The 25167-nt window shown below is 44.9% G+C and overlaps 2 protein-coding genes across 4 annotated transcripts in view; one reads left to right on the forward strand and one right to left on the reverse strand.

Moving 5' to 3' along the window:
• The window catches only part of FBXO16 (F-box protein 16), a 224569-nt gene extending 200106 nt beyond the window's left edge, over nucleotides 1-24463 (reverse strand). The window contains exon 1 of one of the 3 annotated variants that reach the window (XM_069233776.1): nucleotides 24376-24463. The gene's annotated coding sequence lies outside the window, so the exon portion shown is untranslated. The other 2 variants (XM_069233777.1, XM_069233779.1) reach the window with 2 other exon arrangements.
• Nucleotides 24464-24895: 432 nt separating this feature from the next.
• Nucleotides 24896-25167, forward strand: part of FZD3 (frizzled class receptor 3) — a 142837-nt gene continuing 142565 nt past the window's right edge. Inside the window, exon 1 of the mRNA XM_069233780.1 lies at nucleotides 24896-25094. The gene's annotated coding sequence lies outside the window, so the exon portion shown is untranslated. The remainder of the gene's footprint in view (nucleotides 25095-25167) is intronic.

A 25167-nucleotide genomic window follows, 5' to 3' on the forward strand; every position in this document is an offset into this window, starting at 1 on the left:
GGCCGTTCGCACCGTTTGCGAATTCAAAAAGCTTTGATACATCTGGCCCTAAGTGTCTTATCACAGAACTAGGAACACCGCTAGATTGTATAGCGGGCCGCATGTATATTTATATGCATAATCTTTGGCTGTGTAATGGCATGCACAACTATTTGACAACTTACTGAATTGATAAATCCGTGGCTAAGTTGTGGGACCAGCACAAATTTTGCTAATTAGTGGTATGCCTGAATTCTAGCTTCTCAAGATGTACAAATTAAATCTAATTTGTAAATTTGGCTAATTTAAGCTGTTTCAGAAAGTTTACTAAATTGGTCAAATTCATAATAAGCAGAAATCCTACTAAACAGAGATGGCACCGGCAAATTTACCATATGCATAGCTCCTGGCACACCTAAAGCCCATCCAATTAATAATACACATAGACTTGCACAATTCATTGCATGTCAAGCCCTGAAAAATGCATGGTTTGTCCACATCTCAATCAGTCTACAGTATATTTAAACTACATGTAAATCAAGCTGGACTGTTCCTATTGGACCAGGGTCAAGACTGGTTCACATATGGCTGGGCCCAAACTGAGGTGACATGGTGGCAAAATAATGATGGACTGGGATGCAGCCTGAGTAATTTCCAGTGGCTGAGATTAATTCAAGCATTCCATCCATCAGTTTTGTGTATACTTTAGTGTGAAGCCCTAAGTGAGACAGGTATGGCCAAACATGGGTCCCATGCACACTGTGCCACTGGAACCAAACTATACCTGACTGATTAGCCCAAATAAGGGAGAAACAGGTCTTGGGTTGCTCGTATTCCTATTCAGGGGGATCTAGCCTAGAAGTTTAGGCTGGACTATTGCTACTGCAGCAAGGTCAAGACTGATTTGCATATGGCTGGGTCAAAACTGAGGTGGCATTGTGTGCAAAATAACAATGGACTGGGATGCGGCCCTGAATAATTGCCAGTGGTTGAAATTAATTCAAGCATTCCATCATCACATTTTTTAACACATCGGCATGTGTAAATCATATCACACAGAGATCCTCTTGGCCCTTCATGCACACAAACTCTGGCTAACTCATGCTGTTCCAGGGATCCACCTCAATCTCCAGTTGCCACATTATAGAGCACATGAGACATCTTTCTTGCCATAGAAAAGTAAATGGTGAAATGACACATTGTAGGTGCGGTGCTGCACATGCCCTAGTTGTGAAAATAATACTGCACACTGAGGACCTTGATAGCGTATGGGCAGTGAGGTGAAGTACCACTAAAGGTGTAACATTGTGATAATTTAATGTAGGGCAACACATGGGTACTATGGTGAAATACCCCAAAAGGTTGTTACTTGGGAATACTATAATGCAGGAAAGTCTAGGTGATAAAGGGATTTGTGGGTGATGAGAATATATGCACTGTGTGAATATGGCATATTGGCCTGAATGTCATGACAATTTAGTGGCCTCTGGGTAATGGTACTGATATATGGGGCTGCAGGGTATGGGGATATAGGTGCCATTTGTTATTAAAATGCAGCTGCTAGGTGGCAATAACATTTGGGCCTCTGTGTATTTATGGTGTATTGGCGCACCTTTGGGTGATAGAAAAGGAGCGTGATAACACTATGACATCCTGGGGCCGTATTATGGTAATGGCGCACTGCACCTGGAGCAGACAGGGACAGTGCACTCTAGTAACATCAAGATGCCTCCTTCCAGCGAGCCGCAAACATTCCCCTGCTCTGGGTCAATGCCTTAGTGAATGATGGGGTGGCTGCCTGAAGTAGCCACTCCATTTTTCACCTTGCAGGCAGCATCTGCCTGCACTTTTAAAAGAGTGGCAGAAATCCCCTTGATGTCCGGGGGGTTCATGAGACCCCTCCAAATGGCTGTCATCAGGGAGCACACTGACTGTCAGTGTCCCTCCTAATGGCCTCTTTGCCTGTGCTCCTGCATCTGTAACACGGCGCATGTGCGGAGCAGTCTTTCTCTCATTTACATGAGGCCACACCCCCAAGCGAATGAGGGAACGTCTTCTTAACATAGAACTGGTTCAATATGTGCGCTAGGTCTACCAGTATCACAGAAGGAATGCAAAAGCATCTGAGGCTCCGTCTCTGATACAACAGTGCACAGAGGATGCAGAAATTGGGCGTACACAACCAATAGGCTCTCTGAGCACTATTTGTATGGCGGTCCCTGGTTACTCTATCAGGATGCAGAGCTCTATATAGGGACGTCTTCAGCTCATTCCTAAACTGAATTAAGGTAGTGATGGTCCTGTTAGATACATAAATATCATTCTGGTACTAAAACAGGGACGGACGATAGCCATGTGTTTTTTTCTTTTTTTGGACTTCTCCATTTCCAGGCTGATAGGTTCCGGGCACCAGTCAAAATCAGACTGGACAAAACATAAGTCCGGGCACCAAAATAAAAATGGCCCTGATTAGAGAATCAGATAGCTAAAAAAGTGACCCACATTTGCAAATTCAGGCCAGTTTTGAGCGTGTAAAGACACGATGTATGGGTATTTTGCACTGTATGAGAAACTGAATGCAATTGTGTTTGTTGCAGGCAATGTTTGTTGTAATATCAGGGAAATCAACAGTAACAAACTGCTAACAAAATCGGCCCTCACAGTGATAGGTCAGACCTGCCCATCGGGCGCTGCCTGATTGCCCTGTAGGCCAGTCTGATCCTGGTGCCGGCCCTGATGGTTCACCAGGTGCTGTTGATATGAGAGCTACTGTGTGGAGCATTAGTCTGTAGACACAGAAGAGTTGGACATTGTGCCAATAGTATCTCAGTTCACCAAACTCTACGTCCCAAAGGAGCTCCCAGCCTTGTTGTGGGAGCTGAGCTGTCAGCGCATCCATCGTACACTGAATTTGTTGGATCTCGAGTACAGTTTTTCATTTTTTTCAAATCATTTCTTCCATCACTATTGAGCTCTTACAGGCTGCCAATCACTTCTCTTCAGTTCTAATTCACTAGGCAGCCATCAGGTGTCTGGATCTCAAAAGAGGTGCTTTGAAATTCTTGCACTGATTGATCTTTTTTAGATCATCTCAGGTACGTCTCGAACAATATGTCTCAAACAAATTAGAGGGGTTAAGAAAAAGTACACGGAGAAGCATGTGACGCTCGTTGAGTGGATGCTGGTACTACAAAATAATTACTGCCTAACACCAACGTCTTTAGCTTCGCCTACGTGTCTCACTTACCCATGTAAGCATTCCCGGAAGGAGTAACTTACAAGACCATTGTATATTCTCTGATGCCCACAGACAAAGCGTAGATGAACCTAACAATATTACTGTATGTTGTAGAAGAAAATGTTTCAAAGTTTCCCCCCTCTTAAAAAAATGTTGCTTTTCCAAATCTTTAAAATTGTTTCAAAATACCTTTCACCATGTCAAATCGCATAAGGCTTAGTCTTCAACAACAGGTTTTGCATAGCAGTGGGTAACTAAAGACGCAGGGGATGGAACTAAGGGGCAAGGTGCATTTTACTGGGCGCTAATGACTCGATTCGCAGAATTGGGCTCTTTGCGACAGTAAAATGCATTTTGGTATGTATGAATTCCAAATTGCGATTCAGTAACGTTACAGAAACGCAATTTAGAATTGCGAATACATACCAATTCAGTATTAGGAAGGGGTGTGTTCAGGGCGTCCCTTCCTAATACCGAATCGCAGTGGTATGTAAGAATGTTTTGTAAAGAAAATGTCGCCGAAAAAACATTAATATTTTACTACCTACTTCAAGTAGGTGGTAACCCATTCGCAAATTGGAAGGGATCCCCATGGGAACCATTCCCCTTTGTGAATGTTTGTGAAAATATTTTTTAAGAGCAGGCAGTGGTCCTACCAGTGGCGGCCGGTAACTTTAGGAGGGGGAGGCAGGCGGTGCGCACAGGCAAACATGCAACCTCACACTCATTCACACACAAGCGCACACAGACGCTTCCATTCACAACACTCATTATCGAATATTCAAACATGCATGCACGCACCAAACATTCATTTAAGAGAAAAATACACACAATCAGCTCTGCCTCTGAGGTCCCAGGAGGGTTGGGACTGCTGCCTTCCCTTACTGGCTAACCTAAGGTCAGGCAATGAGGGAAGGCAGCAGTCCCAACTCGTCACAGAGTGGGATGGGGTCAGTGAGAATACTGACTCACCTCACTCTGTGACGAGGTGTCACTGATTGACACTCAGCCCTGAGTGCTTCAGGGCTTAAAAGTGAAGCACCCAGGTCCGAAGCAATCAGTGACGTTCCACCTCATCATGAAGGGGAGGGCCTCGAGGCACCTTTGCTAGGCTGAAGAGGACACGCCCACAGGACTGTGACTTCTTCGGCTCAGCAAAGTTCAGCTCAGGCAGCCAAGAGCCTACGTAAATAGCGCATGTCTAGCTCCTGGCTGCCTGACTTGAAAATGAAGAATGTCTGTCAGGCTGACCTTTGCTCATCCTGACAGACACTCTTCTTGAGGGGCAAAAGGTGGGGGTGAGGCGTGGCCCCTCAGCCCCAAAAGACAGGCTGCGGCTGGGTCCTACAGACCACTGCCACTTTAAAAAAATGAAAAGCAAACTTTTCTATTTTTTTTTAAACGCATCCTGTTTTAATTTAAAAAATGAATGATTGCTCGAGTTAACTATAACTTGCACCCATGCCATCCACAGTTTTTTCTTCAATAATTTGACTCTTAATGTTTCATTTATATTTTTATTGACGTTATAAAAGTTGCCATGAGTTCTGTAATATCTGGGGTAATTGGCAGTGCATGGCGAGGGAGCGAATTATAGTTACCTTAGGCCGCGAGTTATAGTGACTTGAAATAACTAACTATAACTGCTGAATTTCTCTGATTTTGTGCGAGTAAATTCACAACCTAACTATAACGTCCCTGTAGCCTTTGTTTTTTAAGTGAATTTCCAAGGTTTTCAAAATTGTATTTCCTAACGATAACGCCCCTATAACCTTTGGTTTTCTCAGTGAATTTCTATGTTTTTTCAACATAAAGTAACTTTCATTACTATACGTTAATCCAACCACCACCGGTGGGGTTTGGCACCAGGGCCTCGCCTGCGGCCAGTCTCTGTAGCCAACTCCCCAACCTCATGCTTAGCACAGCCTTTGGCTATGTATAATGGGAGTTGGCACCAAGGCCTATCTCTCTGGGTATGAGAATAGGTTTGAAAGGGTGTCTCTTGGTGTGAGAGTGGCTCTAAAAGTGTCTGTCTAGGTATGATAGTGGGTGTGAAAAGGTCTATGTGGGTGCGTGAGTGCGTGAGTGGGTGTGAGAGGGTGTGATTGCACTCCAATAGACGAAAGATGCATTCACTTCCACTAAGGATTTCAGATCGTGTTTCAATTTGAAATTGTGGACTAAACACTCTTGCTTTGCCCTCACCAAGCCCAAGAGTTAGGATCATTTCCAGAAGCTGAGCTTCAACTGGGGCACCTGCTACATTTATATTTGTAATTGCTACCTGTTGAGGTTTAATTTCAGTGAAATGAGCATCATGGCCAGAACAGAAGCTCACCTGCTTGTTTATACAACAAGAGTTCACAGTTTTGCACAAAATGTCCACCCAACTGAAATACTTTCTACTGATTAGTTAGTAAGTGCTACCTTGTTGGGTAAATGGCCAGTGTCCGGGGGGGGTGGGGGGGGGGGCTATGTGGCTCCCCTCCCCGGCCAATTTCAGCCCCAAGGACCCCATCCACCGGGGCCTGGCCATATGTCCTAGGTACCCCCCCCCCCGAGCACCCAGTGTGCAATGGGACCTTGGGGGGAGGCTCATGGCCCCCACTGTCCCTGCCAGCTCTCCATCTCCTGAGGGAGCCGCATTGCTGTTGCACACAGGGAGCTGCTAAATGTACAGCTCCCTGTGTGCAAGAGCAATTGTTTCATCTCTTTCCCTGCCCGAGATGTAGCCTCTACTTCTAGTGTGCGAGAGCACTTTGACAGCTCTCGCAGGCTGGAAATTAGTGTTTGCTCTGATGTGGCGGGCTGTCAAAGCTCCCGCCAAGTCAGAGCAAACAGCTATGTCCCGGAGTGGGCACCCCGGGACATAGCAGGAGCCGGCCCTTGAGGGTGCTGGTCCGCAGGGCCATTTTTAGCTCCATGAGGGGAGCTGCACAGTCCCCCTCCAATGTTTCAATCTATCCTTGGGGAGGTGGTGGTCACCGGGGCCAATGGTCTGCGACAGACCCCCTTCATTATTTTATTTAGTAGCCCCGGGGAGGTAGCGGGCCCCAGGGCCCGGGGGTGAACCACAAGACCCTCCCTTTCATAGTTATATTATTTTTTTTGCCAGGGGAGGTGGTGGTGGTGCCCAGGGTGTGGGTGGGCCGCGCGGCCCCCTGCATACTATTATATTTAAGCGTGGAGGTGGTGGTCACAGGGCATGGGGAGTCTCCAGGACCCCTCTCCCCCCATTACCATTAACGTTTTCTGCCCTGGGAAGGTGGTGGTCCCTGTGTTGCGGGGGGCTGCACAGCCCTCCCGCATAATATTTACGTAAAGCCCCGTAGAGATGGCGGTCCCCAGGGCAGAAATAATCTCTTAGAGGGGGGCCCCATGCGCCTCCCTCCATTTTTAAGAAAAGCACAGCATGCTCCTGGGACTTTGTCCACCTGGGGCTTAATCAAAAACAAGCGCAGGACAATGTGCTTGTTGTTTTTTTTTTCATTTTTGCCGCAAATGTAGTGAATTTGTGGAAATTGTTTTTTTAAACAAGTCCTTTTTGCCCTGCCGGGGTCCCTCTGGGACCCTAAGAACAAGGCTTGGGGATCAGGATATTCCTATCCTGACCCCTTTTTTTAATGTTTTTTTGTGGGACTCATCTGAAGCCGAGTCCCAAGATGGCTGCTAACACTGCCTGGTTGAAGTGTTGGCAGCCAATCAGAGCTCTGCATTTCCCTGCTTAAGCTTGTATTATTCTTTGTGAAGTCGTCGGGGAGGATCTGCGGCCCTAAATATACAAATGTGGATTATCTTAAATTTCTCAACGACTACTGTACGGATTTACACCAAGAAAGAAAAAGCACAATCTGCGGAACAAAATCTAGCTTTCTGCCAAATTTGGTGTAATTCCGTCTGGTGGTTCGGGCTGTAGTTGTGTTCAAAACTCCTATTGGAATTAACATGGGAAACACACTTTTTTAGACCCCCCCTTCCTTTTTCTCGGCAACAGCTTGAAGGATCACCGCAAAACTTTGCATGGGCAACAAGAATCAACGGCACACTTTGTTTTGGAAAATTTTGGGAAGATCCATCAAATGACACTAAAGATATAGGCAAGTCAAAAATAGCTTTCCCTATGGAAACATGGTCCTAACTATATATAACTACTAGCGATGATCAGTATATATATATATATATATATAGGGGGTTATTACAACTTTGGAGGAGGTGTTAATCCGTCCCAAATGTGACGGATATACCACCAGCCGTATTACGAGTTCCATAGGATATAATGGACTTGTAATACGGCTGGTGGTATATCCGTCACTTTACCGTCACTTTTGGGACGGATTAACACCTCCTCCAAAGTTGTAATAACCCCCATAGTGTCTTACTGGTTCGGTATTTCTCTCCAGGTTCAGTCATGTCCACAAACCATTGGTACATATTGGCTTGAATAATATTTGGAGTGAACCTGAGCGGATACAGAAAAACTGTTGTGTTGCGACTCTGAGAAGCTAGAACAAATAACAATCATGTTTACCAGATTTATAGCAATGCAATACACAGGTGAAAATCAGACGAAGAACATGGAGGGATATTTAGATTTGGCCTATCAGGCATACTTATGATCTATGTACTTTGAACTTATCTGGGAATTCTTGCTCTGAGTAACTTCACTTTTCAATAGAAAAGGGACAATAACTTGTGTATATGTGATGGTCGCAGTTTTCGACAAAGCCAGCCTTTTCTCAAACATGTTTGGCTAACTTCTCTGTTACAAGAAGAGGCTTTCGATTTTTCCAAAAGTATTGCTGACAGTAATCTTTATTATAAACTTGTAAACTAGAACTTCTATCGATTGGGTTTGATTAACTACATATTATATTTTGATTAATATTTTTAGGAACTACCTACCTAAAGTGTTCTTTGAATGATTGTTTAATGGGCTACAGTGATGTTTTTCCCCTCAACTCCCAAGGATGACAAGGTGATGAGTGCTATCTATAGCACAACCTTAATATATATTGGTTATTACCCTTGTGCAGTATGCTTATAGCATTATCTGGGCTCTAGATGCTGAGATGTTAATTATTGCCTTTCTCAATGGTACTCATCTTAACAACCACAGAAAGTTGTAAGTCACTCACACAGAGAATGAAAGGATGGGTAGAGCTTCTGGGATTTGCACCCATGACCTTCAAGAGGTACAGAGATCCCTAAAAATCCATCCTAGCTTGCCACTAACGAATCAAAATAACCTGCTATATGGATTTTATTTTTTTCTAAATATTTATTTCTGAGAGGTTGATGAACCCAGCCTGGATTTGACATGTACTTCTAGGTTACACACAGTTCTCATCAGCAGGTTAGAAATCACTCAAAAATATTTTTCGTTCATGGAGAGAAAGCACACAAAGTCTGAAGGCCCAAGATGATTTAATAGGAATAACAAAACAGATGGTATCTCCTTATCAGAAAGACATCTTGCTCTCATCAAAGTAACAGTGTGGCTTAATTATTTAGTTTACAGAGCTTAACACCTAACACCTAAACAGGCTTCTTGGTGCTAACAATGTGTCTTCCAAGCACTGAGTGTGCGGCAGGGGATCAGACTGTATACTGCAGCAAGACAATGCAATATTTGCAGCAAATGGGACAGCAGAGTGCAGTGAGAGGCCCTGAAGATGTATTTGTTTTGCTTGTTGGTCGGGACTGGAGTAGCCTGGTAACCTGCTCTATACTAATGAACTCACATAATAGAAGAGTTTTTAAATAAATTGCAATTGTATATTATAAGGCCTCTGCAGTATTAACAGCTCACAAATATTATCTTTTATATCAATGTATTTATTTATTATTTTTATGCCCTCAAATAACTAATGAAAACCAGTTTAGAAAACAATTGAGGACATGGCTTCTTAGCCAATGATTGTTCTCGTCGGTTCCCTCCCTTCTTTGCTTCCAGCACCGGGGAGCCTACTTGGCAGCCGCAGCCGTGCACTTTATAAATCCGATCCATTGACAGACTGATTGAAAGGTTTTTCTAAAGTGCTAAAACTCTTCACTGTGTGTGCACTTCACAGCACTAGATGATACTGTATGAACTATGAGTCAAGGCACACCGGGAGTTGCAAGCAGACAGGATGCTTCTATGCATCCTGAGAGCAGTCTCTGAGATACAGGATCCTCTAAAGATTCTGGAGTTTTGCAAATGTCTGTCCCTGGGTGTGGGGCTGGTCCCTTCAGTCAGAAAGGTGCAAAGGACGTTCAGGGAGGTCGGTTTTCAAATATTTTCTGAAGTAGTTATGCTAAATTCACAGAGTGAGCTCAACCTCATTCCAAAAGCAAGGTCCCAAGGCCGCGAGAGATTTTCCTCCATGTTTCATCTGGGGTTGTTATGGCAGATGCAGGTAGCAATTTTCTCCTTCAGGTCTCTCTGTAGCTAGTAGTGGGTAATCACGTCTTGCAGATTTTTTAAATTTTTATGCCCCATAGCGTTTTTTATGGGCGAGCAGAAAGTGCTCCGTCTATTCTGAAATCTCTCTTTGGGCTTGAAACCGCGCCCATGCCACGTCAGTCACTTACATTGGTTCGTGGGCTTGCCTTTCAAAATCTGCGTGCTTTCATTTGTGGAAGGCATGCATACGTCATGCCTTTTCCGGTGTTTAGCCCACCTACACAGCACCGGTAAAGTATCAAAAACATACGAGGCTCGATGCTTTCAGCCTGGAGTCCGGACTACTTTATCTGTTTATTTTCCAAGTAGCGCGATCCCGCTGCATTTTACATACCGCGATCGCGCTGCGTTTTATTTTGCTTTACAACGCTAATAGCTCTAACTCGAACAAATGCGAGACCTGTTGCATTGAAAATGATTGTCCTATATTGGCGCCTTTGTGGTTCTGAGTTACTCACCGACCAGAGTCAGAGTGGTTTGTTGACATTGTATTTGGTTTTGCATCATCCCAGGAAGGGGTGAATTATATGGGATAGTGGCGGGCACATTTATTGCACACCTGAAAATTCATAACTTTAGATAGAACAGGAACAATACAATATTCTTGCTAATAGCAACCTGGAAACAAGGCATGGGCAGCTGGAATTAAGGAAATGCGGACAGCAGCACAGCAAGGGTACCATCAGCCCCAATGCATGATGGAAACATGAGGCGTCTAAGGCCGTATGACAGCCATGTTTGGAGTGCGGCTCACGTGATGACGGGAAGCCCCAGGACTAGAAGAAAGGGAAACAGTTTTAGGCAATGCAGATGTGCAAGATGAACTCTTCCTCCAGAATTTTAAATAGTCAACAGGCAGCAACGCTAGAGTTCAGTTTGATGGGAATTTTCCAAAAGAATTCAGAAGCCGATCTAGACTTCAGAGGTTAGCCTGCTACCCCACTGAGCTGTGGGAGGCCTTTGTCTCTACCCTGACCCCCAAGGGGAAGACCACATGCCAAAATTGGACATTCCCGCAGCTTGGCACTGATTTGACGATAGTGCATTTGTTTGTGATGATGTATTGTAGGCATAGCTGCATGCTAAAGGAGGGCCATATATTTTTGGTCTGCTAAAGATTTTTTCTTTTTTTTACCTGGTTAGTCAGTGGAGGACACGGGTGTAGCGCAGGCCCCTGCAGCTCCGGTGGTGCAGGGGTGCCCCCAACCCTTCAAGGGGCCACAAACCCCATTCAGCTCAAAGCCAATGAATATCTGTGAGAAATGGAAGACTTAGGAGCCCCACATCATAGTCTGCAGGGGCCTCCATCATTTAAGTTACGCCACTGGTGGTGGATGGGCCACAGATGGGCAGCTGGGTCAAGGGACCTATAGGCAGAGTCGCTGGAAACGCGAGGTTCCGCACCTCTAAATGAGGCGTGGACTCAGAGTTCGGTGGATGATGCTACATTTTTCCCTAAATCTTAAATTTTCCTGTGTTAAATACCAGACAACTGGCACTTGTTTACTGCCACAGCTGTTGTGTACAAAATGTCTGCTAATCACTAAATGAATAACCTGCATTTAAATAAGTCCTCTGGTACTCTGGCAGAATGCCGCCACACTTATGATGGTGCTTCCTCATTTTCATAGTTCTTAAGACCATGCTTTACAGCTTCTTCAGTATCAAAAAAAGTCAAGATTACTCCTCCAAGTAAGGAAATTAATAATATACATCATTATTTAGAATGCTAATATATAAGGGTAAATCTTTTATGGAAAAAATCCCAGCTCAAATCTGCAACTGAGTCTGCCAATCTCCAGCATATGGAAGATTGAGCGCAGTGGGATGAGGAGGAGGGGTGTGGGGTCCTTTGGCAGGACTCCTGGGACCCACAAACAGCAATGTGTACTCACTTTCCATCACAAATAAGCATTCAAGGCCAAAACCTTCCAACGCGGGCCTGGCAGGGCTCCCGGGCCTGGGCCCTCGTGCCCTTGGCCTGAACTTTCTAACACTGGCAGGGACCCAGAAGGGCGTGTGATCTAAGAAAGCACCTCTGAGGCACCAGGGACATGATCTTATCTCAGAACCACAAAGGCCGAAATGGCGAACACGATAAGAAAGTGGCAGCGCGAGACTATAATTACAAGGAGGAACATGGTGTCTGAGCCATGTGGGTAGTTTACTCGCTACGTGGCTGAGCAGGGGTGACGGGGAGGTTAAGAAAACAAGCGACATAGTAATTTTTGGAGTGATATGCTCGAAATGTAAACAATGACACTCGGCGCTTTCATGTGGCCCCGCGCCTCGTTTTTATAATTAACGATTCGCCACCGCTAATTTTGGACGTGTGAGCCGCAGGTGAGGCCTCTCACCACAAGCCTTCTGCGGGGGTCACTGCAACACGGCGGTCGCCAAGGAAATGCCACCAGTAGGCCAGATCTGGGGAATGATTATTATGTAAAAATATGCGTTTTCAACCTACTGAATATGTTGTCACTTCAGCTAATTCAGTGTGCTTGGTCTGCCAAGTGTTTTCCAGATCCTGGTGACAGGCTGGACTTCACGTCATCAAAACTGGTCGAGAACTGCTTTGGCCCCATTTCACAAGAGCAGATATTGCACAAGCACCCAGGTGTCACTTGCACGAGTTTCTGAGACACTTGTGCCAGACATTACATTAATGCTGATCTGGGCACTTAGCCATGTAGGAACCCATCCCTACCGCCTGCATGGCTAGGTGCCCAGCACAATGAAATAGGCAATCCTTAATCACCTGTCAAAACATGTATGAGGCAAGGCAGTGGTGCTGGAACAATTTCCAGGGTGGGGATGCTGCCATCAATGTCACATCACTGAAGTCATATGGATTGTGAAGAATCCAAGTGTCCATTCCGCAGGAGACTGCTACCAGGGTTGTGTGTAGCTCGTGGTACATTTTGGAGCTCACTGTCGCAAATATTTCACTAAAGCTTGTTGTGCTAGTGCACTGTTTCTTACAGAAAGCACCCTTTTCCATTTAAAAGGCCACTAAATTGGCACAAACCTGCAGTTTTGCTGATAAAAGTAAAGTCCACAAACAATTATATGTGGAAACAGGTTTTCAGCAAATATTTATCATTTGCGCATCACCAAAAAAAGTGTCTTGATTTGTTTTCACCCTATTAAAATCTTTGTTTCCATCACAATTCAGGATTACAAAACATGTCCTTCCTATATGCTTTTCTAATGGCTAATATACTTTGATATATTTTGAAATATATGTGCAGTTCATTTACAGGTATTTAAATGTTACTGCGTGTTAGCATAACATTTACATGCTACAAACAGCCTTTCCATCCACGTTCCCTGCACCAGAAGAAGACTGTCACATAATTCCCTTTACAAAATCCTCTCACTTTACAGTGAGAGAAAGAACTGTAAAACACTAACCTTCATGTTAAAAGAATAAGAAGCAATTCATCAGACGACATAGCTTGACAATTGACCTGTCTTTGAACTGCATAACAAAATGTGACAAAATAAAAAGAAAATTAAAAACGCCTCTTTATTTCTCACTCACCTCTTGAGCTCCAGCATGGATATTATTTTGGGGGGGAGGGGGTGCTGCAGTACCCTCTGCACCCCTACGTCCAGCATGTATGAGGTGATCCAGAATTATCTGACAATTTCCAACTAATTTCCATCCTCTCATTCCCAAGTGCAATTGGTGATGGGTGGGGAGGTCAGAAGGTGATTACAGACATCCTGGTGAACCACAAAATCCTCAATAACCATCAGTCCAGTTTCAGAGACTCCAGAGGCAAGAAGATGGACTGGAAGACTCAATTAATTCGACACACTGAATTCACCTGGCCTGCTGCCAGCGCGCATCTCTGAGGATCTTTCTAGACTACTTGGAGATGTGGCTGGTGACAGAAACACTACTAATGCAGATCTGATCCATCATCTCTGGCAGTGATCAACAATTTCAAATTAACTCATTATATACAAAAGTCTTCTGCATGGCACTTCAACAATCTACGATGTTACTAGTGCTGTTCAACCTATGCAAGTGATTTACAACATAAGTAAACCCATGGCACAGAGTGCAATTCCAGATGTACACCGATGACACACTGATAGACATCCGGCTGGACTGTGTTTGTAAGAGCGGAAAGAACAACTACTAGAATGTTTGAACTGGTCCAAAACAGAGATCAGATGATCTTCCTGGGCTCTGAGGTGAACAGTGGGAGACTGATCATTTTGGTTCTGCTGGTGAGGTACCACGCGATCCATTTGATGGCGTTTGCTTGAATCCCGATGTGGTGGAGTCTGTTGATCAGGATGTGGTGGGAGACAGTTTAAAATGTGGCGGACAGGTCCATGAGGATGAAAACTGTTGTTTCCCCATGGTCCAGGAGGGATGTGATGTCATCTGTGGCTGCAATCAGGACTGTCTCTGTGCTGTGGTTAGCTTGAAATCCAGATAGGGAGGGGTCCAGGAGGTTTTGGTCTTCTAGGGTGTTGGGTGAGTTGCTGATTGATTGCTTTCTCAAGGACTTTTGCTGGATAGAGGAGCAGAGAGATGGGCCGGTAATTCTTCAATTCGGCTGGCTCGGTCTGCTTCAGCGTGTTTCCAGGCCTTTGAGAAGGAAGCCGCGATGATGGACGTATTCAGGAACTTCCTGAGCTTGTTGCGGATTGTCTTGCTTCTGAAGTTGAAGAGATGGTGGGGACAAGGGCCCGTGGGTGCTCCAGGGTGTACAGGAGTTTATGATGGAGATAGTGACTTGCATGGTGAGGAGTTCCTAGTGGGTGAGAAGGTGTTTAGAGTTTATGTCTGTGCATGTGAGCTGTTGATGCTGTCTGCAGCAGAGGGTTGGCATTTGAAGTTTTCACAGATAGCTGAGATCTAGTGAAAGAAGTCAGCGAGGTTGTCGCACAGATCCTGGGAGGGAGTGATGTTGTTCTCGGTGGCAGCGGGATTGGTGAACTCCTTGACAATGGTGGAGAGTTCTTTGCTGTGGTATGGGCTGGCTTTGATGCGGTCTGCTAGTGGGTTCTTCTTGGTTTCTTTCAGGAGGCAGTGGTACTGGTTGAAGGTGATCCTGAAGGTAGTGCGATCTTTGTTTTTTTTGCTGATGCGCCACTTCCTCTCAAGTTGTAGGCAATTGCATTTGGAGGAGTGCAGTTCCTCAGTGAACCAGCTAGCTCTTTTGCTTTGTTCTTTGACCTTGGCTGTCATGATGGGGCGCTGGCGCATTCTGTAATCCAATGGGAGAAGCTCTTTGCTGCTTGTTCAGGGTTGTGTGTAGAGTCTGGGAGGTGGGAGCGGAGAGCGTTGTTCCACTGGTCTTCTGATACCTTTTTCCAGTTTCTTTGCGTAGATCTGGGGGGCATGGTGCCGTAGTATGTGGGTCCCGAAATGGTGAAATGTACGCTGTGGTGGTCTGACCAGGTGAGTTGTGTGGTGTAGCTGTATCTCAATCAGTCACTGGAAGTGAAGATGGAGTTGAGCGTGTGTCCTGCGATGTGGGTAGGATCAGTGATGGGATGCTTGAGGCCGATGCTGCTCAAGCTTTCCAGGAGGTCGGTGGAGTTGGTGTCACTGGGGTCATCGAGGTGGAAGTAGAGGTCCCCTAGGAATATGTAGTGCTCAGAGTCGAATGCTTGCGCGCTGATGAGTTCTGGCATAGCGCTGCAGAAGCTGGGGTGTGGTCCTAGTGGTCTGTAGGCAAGGGTGTCTCTGATGGTGCTTTTTCCCTCTGTGCGGAGTTGGAAGCTGAGGTGCTTCATTACTGGTGTTGGGTGCAGCAGATGGTGTCCCTGTAGATGATGGTGATTCCGCCTCAGTTCTTGTTGGTTCAGTCCCGGTGTGTTATGTTGTAACCTTCGGGGATGGCACTGGCAATGTCTGGGGCGGAGGCGGGGTTGAGCCAGGTTTCTGTGAGGAAGATGACGTCTGGGTGAGGGAGGAGATCGTGTCCCAGACCTCAGTGGTGTGTTTTTTCTAGTGAACATGTGTTGAGTCGGATGGATTGGAGTTGTGTCGCAGAGGTCTCGGGCGTTGTGTTGAGTGTGTTAGTTGTTTCGGTGCCGAAGGTGAGGTGGCAGTGTCAGCAGGAGAACGGTCCTCTTGTGGTATGTGGGGATGAGCGGCAGCAGTGGTTGTTGGTGCGTCCATGGTCCAGGGCTCAGAGGTCAGCGGCAGGAGCGGGAATTTGGGAAAAAGGAATGAACAGAGAATGGAATGAGGCAGAAAGCAGGAGAAAGCACTCAGAGAAGCAGCGGGGACAGAGGAGAAGGTAGTGAGGAAGAGGCAGCAAACAGAAGAGCCTAATACAGCAGCAAGGGTGAGCTGGCCTGGGACCTGCTCCCATTTATGGTGTAAAAAGTGTTAAAAGCGTACCTAGGGCCTGGAAGTCAAATGCCACTTATAGACGGAAGCATCTATTAAGCCATCCATTATTGAGACGGTTCACACATGGCTTCAGGACCACCCTTTGTAGTCTGATTGTTGCAGTGTAAACATGGACTACAACCTGTAATAGTATACCCCTTTGACAGGTAAAACCTCCTTTTTTACATTAATAAGTCATGCCTATGTAGGCCTTGTAGCCTGCAAGACAGGGTACGGGTATTTAAAACCTGTGTCTACTTTCACTGTAGGAAGGCTGGTTGGCCCATATGAAAACAGTGGGAAGCAGTATTAAATACTAATATTGTATCTAGTGAAGGGGACCAGCCACAAAAATAATTCAACCACTATTTTTAATGGTGATTAAAAATCCTATTTATTTGTGAAGTTAAGATTTTAATAAATATTAAAGAAAAGTGACTTTTAGAAAGTTATCCTTTACCTACCTGAACTGTCAGAAGGCTAATTAGCATAGGTCTCTGCCAGCTCCCATCCTGTGCTCAACCTCAAATAAGTGAGAAAAGGGTGTGAAATGCCTTCCAGGAGCAAATAATTGGCTGACCTAAATGGGCATAGGTTACTTCTCTCAACTCCACAAAATACGCTGGGTGGGCTGTGGGCATCCTTTTTGACATTACAGTGCCAAATCCTGCTTTACAGGTATTTTGAGCCCCAAGTGTTACAAGTGTTGATCCAAGTACAGCACTTGGGGTATACTGAAAGGGAAAGAACAGAATACCAAAACAATGTTTGTGTATCCACTGCCGGGTTGCTGGAGAGCCCTATGCTTGTCCTACCAGACTTCTGGCTCTTGATTTGTTATTGGTACAGTGCCTGATCCACACTGAATTTAGTGCTAGATATGGGAGGACGCAAGGAATGCCATAGTCCATTTCCCGCACACACCCAGACCTCAGAGCGCTAGTTGGTTGGGTGCTTAGACCTTTCACCATCTTGAAAGTGCTCTGACACCAGTGTTGGCCCAAAGAACTGTTACTCCATCAGCTAGGGCATGCCCATGAGTCATCCAACCCTTCTAGATGGCTTTACACATAAATGTGGCACCTCCAGGCATCAACTTCAAAACCATTTCTAGGCTCGCAGAAGATCCAGGGCTCAAAAAATCTACTCGACCACTCACTATGGCTAGTTTTATTTTATGAGGTCGAGCTATTTTTAGATTCCACTCACCCAAGAACTGCTGTTCTGTTCAGTCAGAAACTGAATTAGCAATTAAGATGCCTTTAAATCTTATTCTTATCACATTTGCTCTGTGTTTAGAGACAGAGGTCAAAAGTCAGTTTGTCTTTTTGCAATGCAAATACTTTTCCTTGTGACTGCAGAGTTCCACAATTTTGTAAGGTGAACTGTCTGACTTTTGTAACTGTCTGACCTTTGTGAAGTGAAAGGCTTTTGGTATCAGCTTTTTCCTAACACACAACATTTATATAACTAAGTCAACTTTACAAGCATTTCAAAATATATTTCAGTAGCTGTAAAAGACCATTTTGCCTACTTCTGTGTGATGAAAAAATATTTTAATGAAATGAAAAAAGTCAGAACACTTTACTTGGTGATGTACAAATGATAAATGTTTTCTGAAACCCAATTTTCACAGATTATTGTTAATACACTATATAGTTTTATCAGTAAAGTTGCAAGTTAGTAGGGAGGTTTTTGGACATTTCTTGGAAATGTACTGTCTGTAAATGACAGTGCACTACCACATCATGCTTTAGTAATATATTTATTAGAAGTGAATGTTTCAACATAAACTGAGAAACACTCCTGCCCTGATGGCAAAGCTTTTAGTAAACTAAGCGGCAAGTCATGCATGGATCATGTGTACCCTATATGTGGACAAGATTTATTATACATGGAGCAAACGTTAAGTGTATTTAATGAAACAAAAGAGGACTGTTTTTACAGTAGAAATGCTGAACTTAAATATTTGAAGGTAGACTCATATGTGAGTATGAAGAAAAAGGTGACTGTAAAATACAATATTTGCCTAGGATCACACAATTTGAGACCCGTTTCTGGGTCAAGTACATTACAGTTAGGTCAAGTAGATTATTCAAGCTACTCAACCTGCAGGTTTAGTAACATTTTTATGATTTTTCGAGGCCTGAGATCATTAGAACACTTTCCGGACTTGTGGAGGATCATATAGGTCTGGACTTGCTGTCTGTGACCTGAGAGGAGCCCTGAAGGATAGGAACTACTACCCCTTATACCCAGGACAAAGAAGTCGATTCCAAGGATCAGCTGACTGGCCTACTGTGTGGCTACAGGGAGACAACAAGCTGCAAGATGCATTTTCCTGGAAGTACCCGGCTGAACAGTGGCAAATGGTCTTGGACTGCGCCCTGCTGTTGGCCTCTGCCTGATACCCTGTGACACTCTAAGTGACTTTTCTAAGGTCATGAACAGGCTTTAGAATTTTACTTCTGTGGTGGATTGAGACTTAAAAGCCAAAGTCAGAGGTTAAAATCTTCTGACCAGGACAAGCCTGGTTGGTTTATCCGACCGTGCTCCATCAAGGTCAGCCTAAAATTTCTCCTAGGTCCCGGTCTACTGCACCCATTGACTATCATTTGTGTATTTTGGTGCTATTTCTAATTAAAGTTTAAAAAAACTCATATCTATGGTTCCCTTTATTGGATTTTTGTCAGTTTGGTGTAATTTGGTTTATTAATTTTACTCTATTTTCTAATTCAGTTTGGGATTTTTATGATTTTGTATTTCGATTTTATCGCTGTTTTTGTGCTACATAAATACTTTACACATTTTCCTAAGTTAAGCCTGTCTGCTCTGTGCCATAGCTACCAGGAGTTTGATCTCAGGTTATTTTAGTGACTTTGAGGGTTCAATCTGATAAGGTTTGTGAACATTCCTTGAGGTGGATAGTCACCCACCCCATATAAAAATCATTTTTTTTTTTTTACAGTTCCCCAGCCTCTTTAAGAACACTTCGAGCATCATTTTGAAGATCAAGTATGTTACTGAAACTTAAGATACCCACAGTCCAATTCTGCAGCATAAAAGTAATGCTCTTTATCCTCAAATCTGCTCTCCCAGCCTAAGGGCCTTAAAGAAACTTATTTAAGATAAGCCTAGTGTCTTTATTATAACATAGTTGCCTGTGATGAGTGCTATAGAAAGTTTTGTGTCTACTGCTGGGCTATGCGATGGCCCGCAGGCCATGAATCTGAATACCAGCAAAGCTGACGTAGCATTCTATCCTTCTGAGGCTATTCGCTGATGGGCGGAGGTGCCCCGCAGTGGGATTGAGGTGCTATGTGAATTAACTATTTATCTATTTTTTTTATTTAGTAATTGCTTGCTGTTTGGATTCCTTAGCTAGTCTTAAAGACTGCACTATTTATTCACTGAGTACCCGCACTTCTCAAGAAACACGTAATACTTTTCATTGGAGAGTACCAGCACTTCTTGGAAACAAGCAGGTAGTCTGATACAGAGTACCTGCACTTCTATTTTTCCATTTCAAGCACTGAATGAGACTCAAATTCAAGAAAATATGCTTAGTAAGATCATGGAGTCTTATAGCATACATCTTTTTGATAGAAGTACTTTAGTTACTCTATAGCAAAATCAATCTGTCTCTCTCAAGTCCTACACACTTTGAGTAAGGATACAGCACAAGTGTATAGCCTAAAAAACAACTAAAGGGCAGTGTTGGGAATGAGGTGCACACAGACACACAGTCAGATATCTTACTCAATTGATGGTGAGACAGTGTCAGAGTTATTTGCAGTGCCTGCTTTAAAATAGGGATTGCAATACAAGGGTGCTATCTACGCTGGAATCAGATGCATTTTTCTTTCCTGTGTGGTTCACAGAAATCAGCAGTAACAATCTAAAAATAAAAAGACAATGGGCATGGGTTTTCCTCTGGATCAGAAATGCTGCAATGTCGGGCAAAAGCACACAGACCCTCATGTTGGAACAACTCCCCTTACATATGTGACTCAGGTGAAGGAGGCCGGGTTGTTCCTCCATTAGAGTGGAGGAGCATCGCCCCACCAAATAAAATGCCCCCCAAAAGTCCCACCGATGTTTATTACCATTTTATTTTTCAGCCATCCGTCCTGAACCGAGTGACAGGACAGGGCAGGGCCTGCTGAGTGGCAGAAGCAGAGAGGAGGGTGAGCTGCCCGGGCACTTAATTTCAAAATGTGCATGTCCCTTTGGACTGCCAGCCAGACATGCAGACTTTGAAACTTCTCTAACGTGTAAAAGTTTCCACAGAGTGTCTATTGATGGAAGGGTAGGGGTTTTGAAGAGTATTTGGAGTCCCTTCCCTGTTGACACATAATCCCAGCTTGGATATAAATAGCAAAACATGTTAGTGATGGCCCATTATGGGACGGTGTTCTGCTGCAATTTTTTTTTCTGTTTAAAACAAAGTACTATTATCAGAATAATGCTTCCTTTGCCAATAGCCTGGTGACCTTGCCCCCCCACACCTCCCTGGGATCATATGAGGGCCCCCTATGGGGGCCCTATGCCCCAGTTTGAAGACCCCTGCTCTACTGCCTACCTACATTCACGGGGACCCAAAAATTAGCACCCTATTACCTGTGTAGACAGTACTCTTAAACATACCACATACAATCGGTACCCAGTCACAGCATACTACATGGATTTACACAAGGAGAACTGGCATGCAGTCTTCCCACTGCAATGGAGGTCAAAGGATAGACACTCGGCTACTGTTAATCAGTTACCATCAACCAATAGTAATATCATGACCTGGTCATGGGGATAGTAGTCGCCCATGTTTAAAGGAGAATCACTTTGGAATGTAATCCCATCACCCAACCAATAGAGTCTAGCACTCTACCAGTGAGCAACAAACAAACTCATATGGATAACTTCACAGGGGACTCGTGACAAGGGTCCTCTTCACAAGAAAGCATACTAAGTCAAGCTGAACAAGAAAATGAGGAGCTGTTTGCAACATGGGTACTGCGCCAGGCACTTTCAACCCTATAAGAACCATCAGGATAACTTGTCAACAGTTAAAAAGATCACCATAACAATTGTACTAAGGAATATTCCATTAAAAAAATGTTGAATCAGTAGAACCACTGTCACATACCCATGCGGTGCAATGTAAAATTTACCCTCATCAGGCCTGGTTCCAGGAATTTATATCTGGATGGGCCAAAGGTGCGTTAGGGTGGGTCAATGTGTGCCCAATTTTTCGACACTTCTGGAGGTAGCCAACAACCTGGGCTCTGGTGCCACTGCACCTGCTGCATCATTGGCAGGTAAACCCCGGTCTCCTCTTCCCCAACACACACCTCCCCACTGCAGTTTGCCTCAGACACGAGCTAAGATCGCCGGGCTGTTTTCTTTTCACAGACATGCCCAGAGTTTTGTCTCAGAGAGTAGAAAAATAGAGAAAATCATCTAAAGGTGGTATTTTTCTCCCTATCAATACACAAGTGAAACATCTATTATTAAAACTATGCACTATAAAAATGTATTCTAGAGATTTCTCTTTGACCCCTGACTGATAATTAAAGTAAACAAAAGCGGGAAAAAAACACATTTTCCGACATGGAGGAAGCACTTAACAGGTGCTTACTCTGTGACCTCTTTTGCTGATACTGGGAGGGCCAAAGGTCATGTTAGGGTAGGCCTGGCCCACCCGGCCCACCCTCTAGAACCAGGCCTGACCCTCACAATACTGCACCATGAACAAACGTTCCTCAGAATGTTGTGCCATGGAACAATGTTCCTATGAAGGCTCGCATGGAAAAAAGGCTCTTAGAATACTGAAAAATTGAACATTGCTCTTCAGAATACTGTGCCATGAAACAATGCTCCTCAGAACACTGTGCCATGGAACAATGCTTCTCAGAATACTGTGCCATGAAACAATGGTCCTCAGAGTCCTGTGCCATGAAACAATGCTCCTCAGAATACTGTGCCATGGAACAATGCTCCTCATAACACTGTGCCATGGAACAATGCTTTTCAGAATACTGTGCCATGGAACAATGGTCCTCAGAGTCCTGTGCCATGAAACAATGCTCCTCAGAATACTGTGACAGAGAACAATGCTCCTCAGAACACTGTGCCATGGAACAATGCTTCTCAGAATACTCTGCCATGGAACAATGGTCCTCAGAGTCCTGTGCCATGAAACAATGCTTCTCAGAATACTGTGCCATGGAACAATGCTCCTCAGAACACTGTGCCATGGAACAATGCTACTCAGAATACTGTGCCATGCAACAATGGTCCTCAGAGTCCTGTGCCATGAAACAATGCTCCTCAGAATACTGTGCCATGGAACAATACTCCTCAGAACACTGTGCCAATGAACAATGCTCCTCAGAGTACTGTGCCATGGAACAATGCTCCTCAGAACACTGTGCCATGGGACAATGCTCCTCAGAATACTGTGCCATGGAACAATGCTCCTCAGAGTACTGTGCCATGGAACAATGCTGCTCAGAACACTGTGCCATGGGACAATGCTTCCCAGAATACTGTGCCATGGAACAATGCTCCTCAGAGTCCTGTGCTGTGGAATATTGTTCCTAAGAAGATTGTGTCAGAATACTGAGGCATGGAGAAACTCACTTTGTAATTCGGTGGTACGGAACAAAGCTTACAAGAAAGAGATTACTGGGACAGAACAACATTATGCAATAGATCAGGTGTCGTCATTACGCTGCTGAAATAAGTTCAGTGTTGAACCAGCAATGCACTTGAATTCTCATTAGACTCTCACGCTTGTGGGTGTCTAAGGATTTTACCACAACATAAGTATGTGATGAAGATGAAAAGCTCACCCCTGTTCGCGAAAAGTATCCAGCACTTTGACCCTCATTACACTCTCACTTGGTGCTCTGCTGGTGAAAATTACCAGCCTAAACCTGAATCCATATCTGATGATCGGGCCTAGTGGGTGACGGTGTCTCAGTAGTTATTGTTAGATTTGTGCTCCATTTAAAAAAGAATCTTTTCTTTTCTTATAATGTTGGTGCCATTTGACAAGTCTCTATGAAACTTTCCAATCCAATTGTGATAGTGGCTAAGTTCTGGAATTTCAAATTTCATGCAGCTCAGTCAAAGGGAGGAGGTTCATAAAGGGAGGTTCAAAAAATGGCCATTTTCCGTTTTTAGTGCCATAGAAAATGTTGTTCTCTGCTGCAGCACAAAACAATAAATTACATTAAAAATAAAGACACGCCATTGGACAGGGAAACTTTTTGTCCCATCATTCATTGCAGTTTCATAGATCCTGAGCTGGATCTGCAAATCTGCGAACCTGCCCACTCTGATTGGCTAGCCATCACAGAAAAAGAAAGGAGGTGCCTATACCAATGATGAAATTAACAAAGTATAATGTACCACAGCATAACCCTGCACTGAAAATACAATATCTAAAATGGAAAAAAATTGACATTGCAGACCTGTAATGAATGCTAAGATTCCAGGGCTCTGCAACTGCGTTACCATAAAATGAAAAAGTGGCTATTTTTAAAAAAGAGTTACAGTAAATCAGAGTAGTTTTGCCGTCTGCTGCTCACCCAAAGGTAAAATTAGTGCATTGTGTCTTATCACGATTGCATCCCACGATGAAAAGAACCAGTGATATTCATTTAAATACTAGTAGGCTTTAGAAAGAAAATTAGCAAACAGGGTTACATGCGTATTGGCTTAGGATACAATTGGTGTAGCCTCCTCCTTTCCCCCACTCTTGAGCCGCAGCACGAGCGCCGAGGTTAATGTTAAGTATTGCCCAGAGGTTGTAGCCAGACAAGGTGAACACAGAACTGCTCGGTAGATGATTAAGCAGCTGTTGGTTGTAGGTTGGTCTCTAAATGTTGCTTAGTGTCACTGGCCCCTGGTTGCCTTGGACCCCACCCAGTATTGTATACAAGGACGCTGCATTACATGTGTACTCCTTGTAGCAGCAGCACCCCTGCGTTGCCCTTCTCCTGTTTGCACTCGGCTCAGTGCATATCGAAGGCACTTTACAGTTATTACCCAAAACATTGAACACACTGACATTCTTCCCACCGCAGTTCTTGCAGAACTTTAAGAGATGGCACATACCAGGAGATGGGCCTGCCCACTGATCAGCACGACCCCCGGGTCCTATGAGTACTCCATCAAGCACCGGACAGAGGTCGAAGCCGGTGAGTAGCTCCCAGCTGCACATGCACGGGCATTATAACGTGGCTGCACATGCAGGAGGGGACTAACTGTAATAATGGCATAGAGGGCTGCCTGAATTATGCCCTTTATTACTTTCATTTTGAATGACAGAAGCACTCTTACCTTGTTAGATCGTCACTGGAGTATCCCTTTAAAATAACACTAAGGGGAGGGGAAAAAAGAAGATCGCGAGGCGTGTTGTGCTGTTACCAAGGAAACCAAGCCCCGCCCACATCGAGCCTTCAACACGACTAAAGAATTCATAGGTTAGCTCCCATTACGCCGCGGTTCCAGCTCCCACGGCAACACTAAAGTATTTTCTGATTGGTCTTTCCTCCCGCTGCCCTCTTTTTTTTTTTTTAAGCAGTGCCTTTATGACAAGTGATGTCACCCAGATCAGTGGTTGTGACGCGCATGTTGTGGCCACGCGCGCCCTCTAGCGCCTCTGAAGAGAGTGCATCTTTAACACCTGAGAACTGCAGCATCTGCACCAGAGCAAGTGGGCGGGCTGAAGCTAAAACAACAAAAGGCTGTCAGGCCAATGGGTGGAGCCCAATAGGAGCCCGCCCACGGGATGCCTCACCGGTAATTGGTGGAGGTGTTTACGCACGCCCGTTCTTGCCGCCCTCTTCCCTCTGACGACAGAGGCCTGCGTGTTCTCCGTCTCCTTACATTGCGCGGTGCGGGCGTGGCCTGTTTACACCAGGCCCCGCCCCCTCTTCACACCAGGCCCCGCCCCCGGGTGGCCCCGCCCCTCGCCGTGTCCCTGTCCTGCTGCTGAATGAACCGCGACCGCGATAACCCGACGGCGCTGGAAGCGGCGGCGGCGCGTGGACCGCGGGGTGAGTACCGGTGCGGGGCGGTGTGCGGGCGCTGCGGGGGTGGAGGGCATTGTGGGGGGCCTGGTGGTGTCCC

Source organism: Pleurodeles waltl, chromosome 5 (genome assembly GCF_031143425.1).
Source record: "Pleurodeles waltl isolate 20211129_DDA chromosome 5, aPleWal1.hap1.20221129, whole genome shotgun sequence".
NCBI classification, from domain to species: domain Eukaryota; kingdom Metazoa; phylum Chordata; class Amphibia; order Caudata; family Salamandridae; genus Pleurodeles; species Pleurodeles waltl.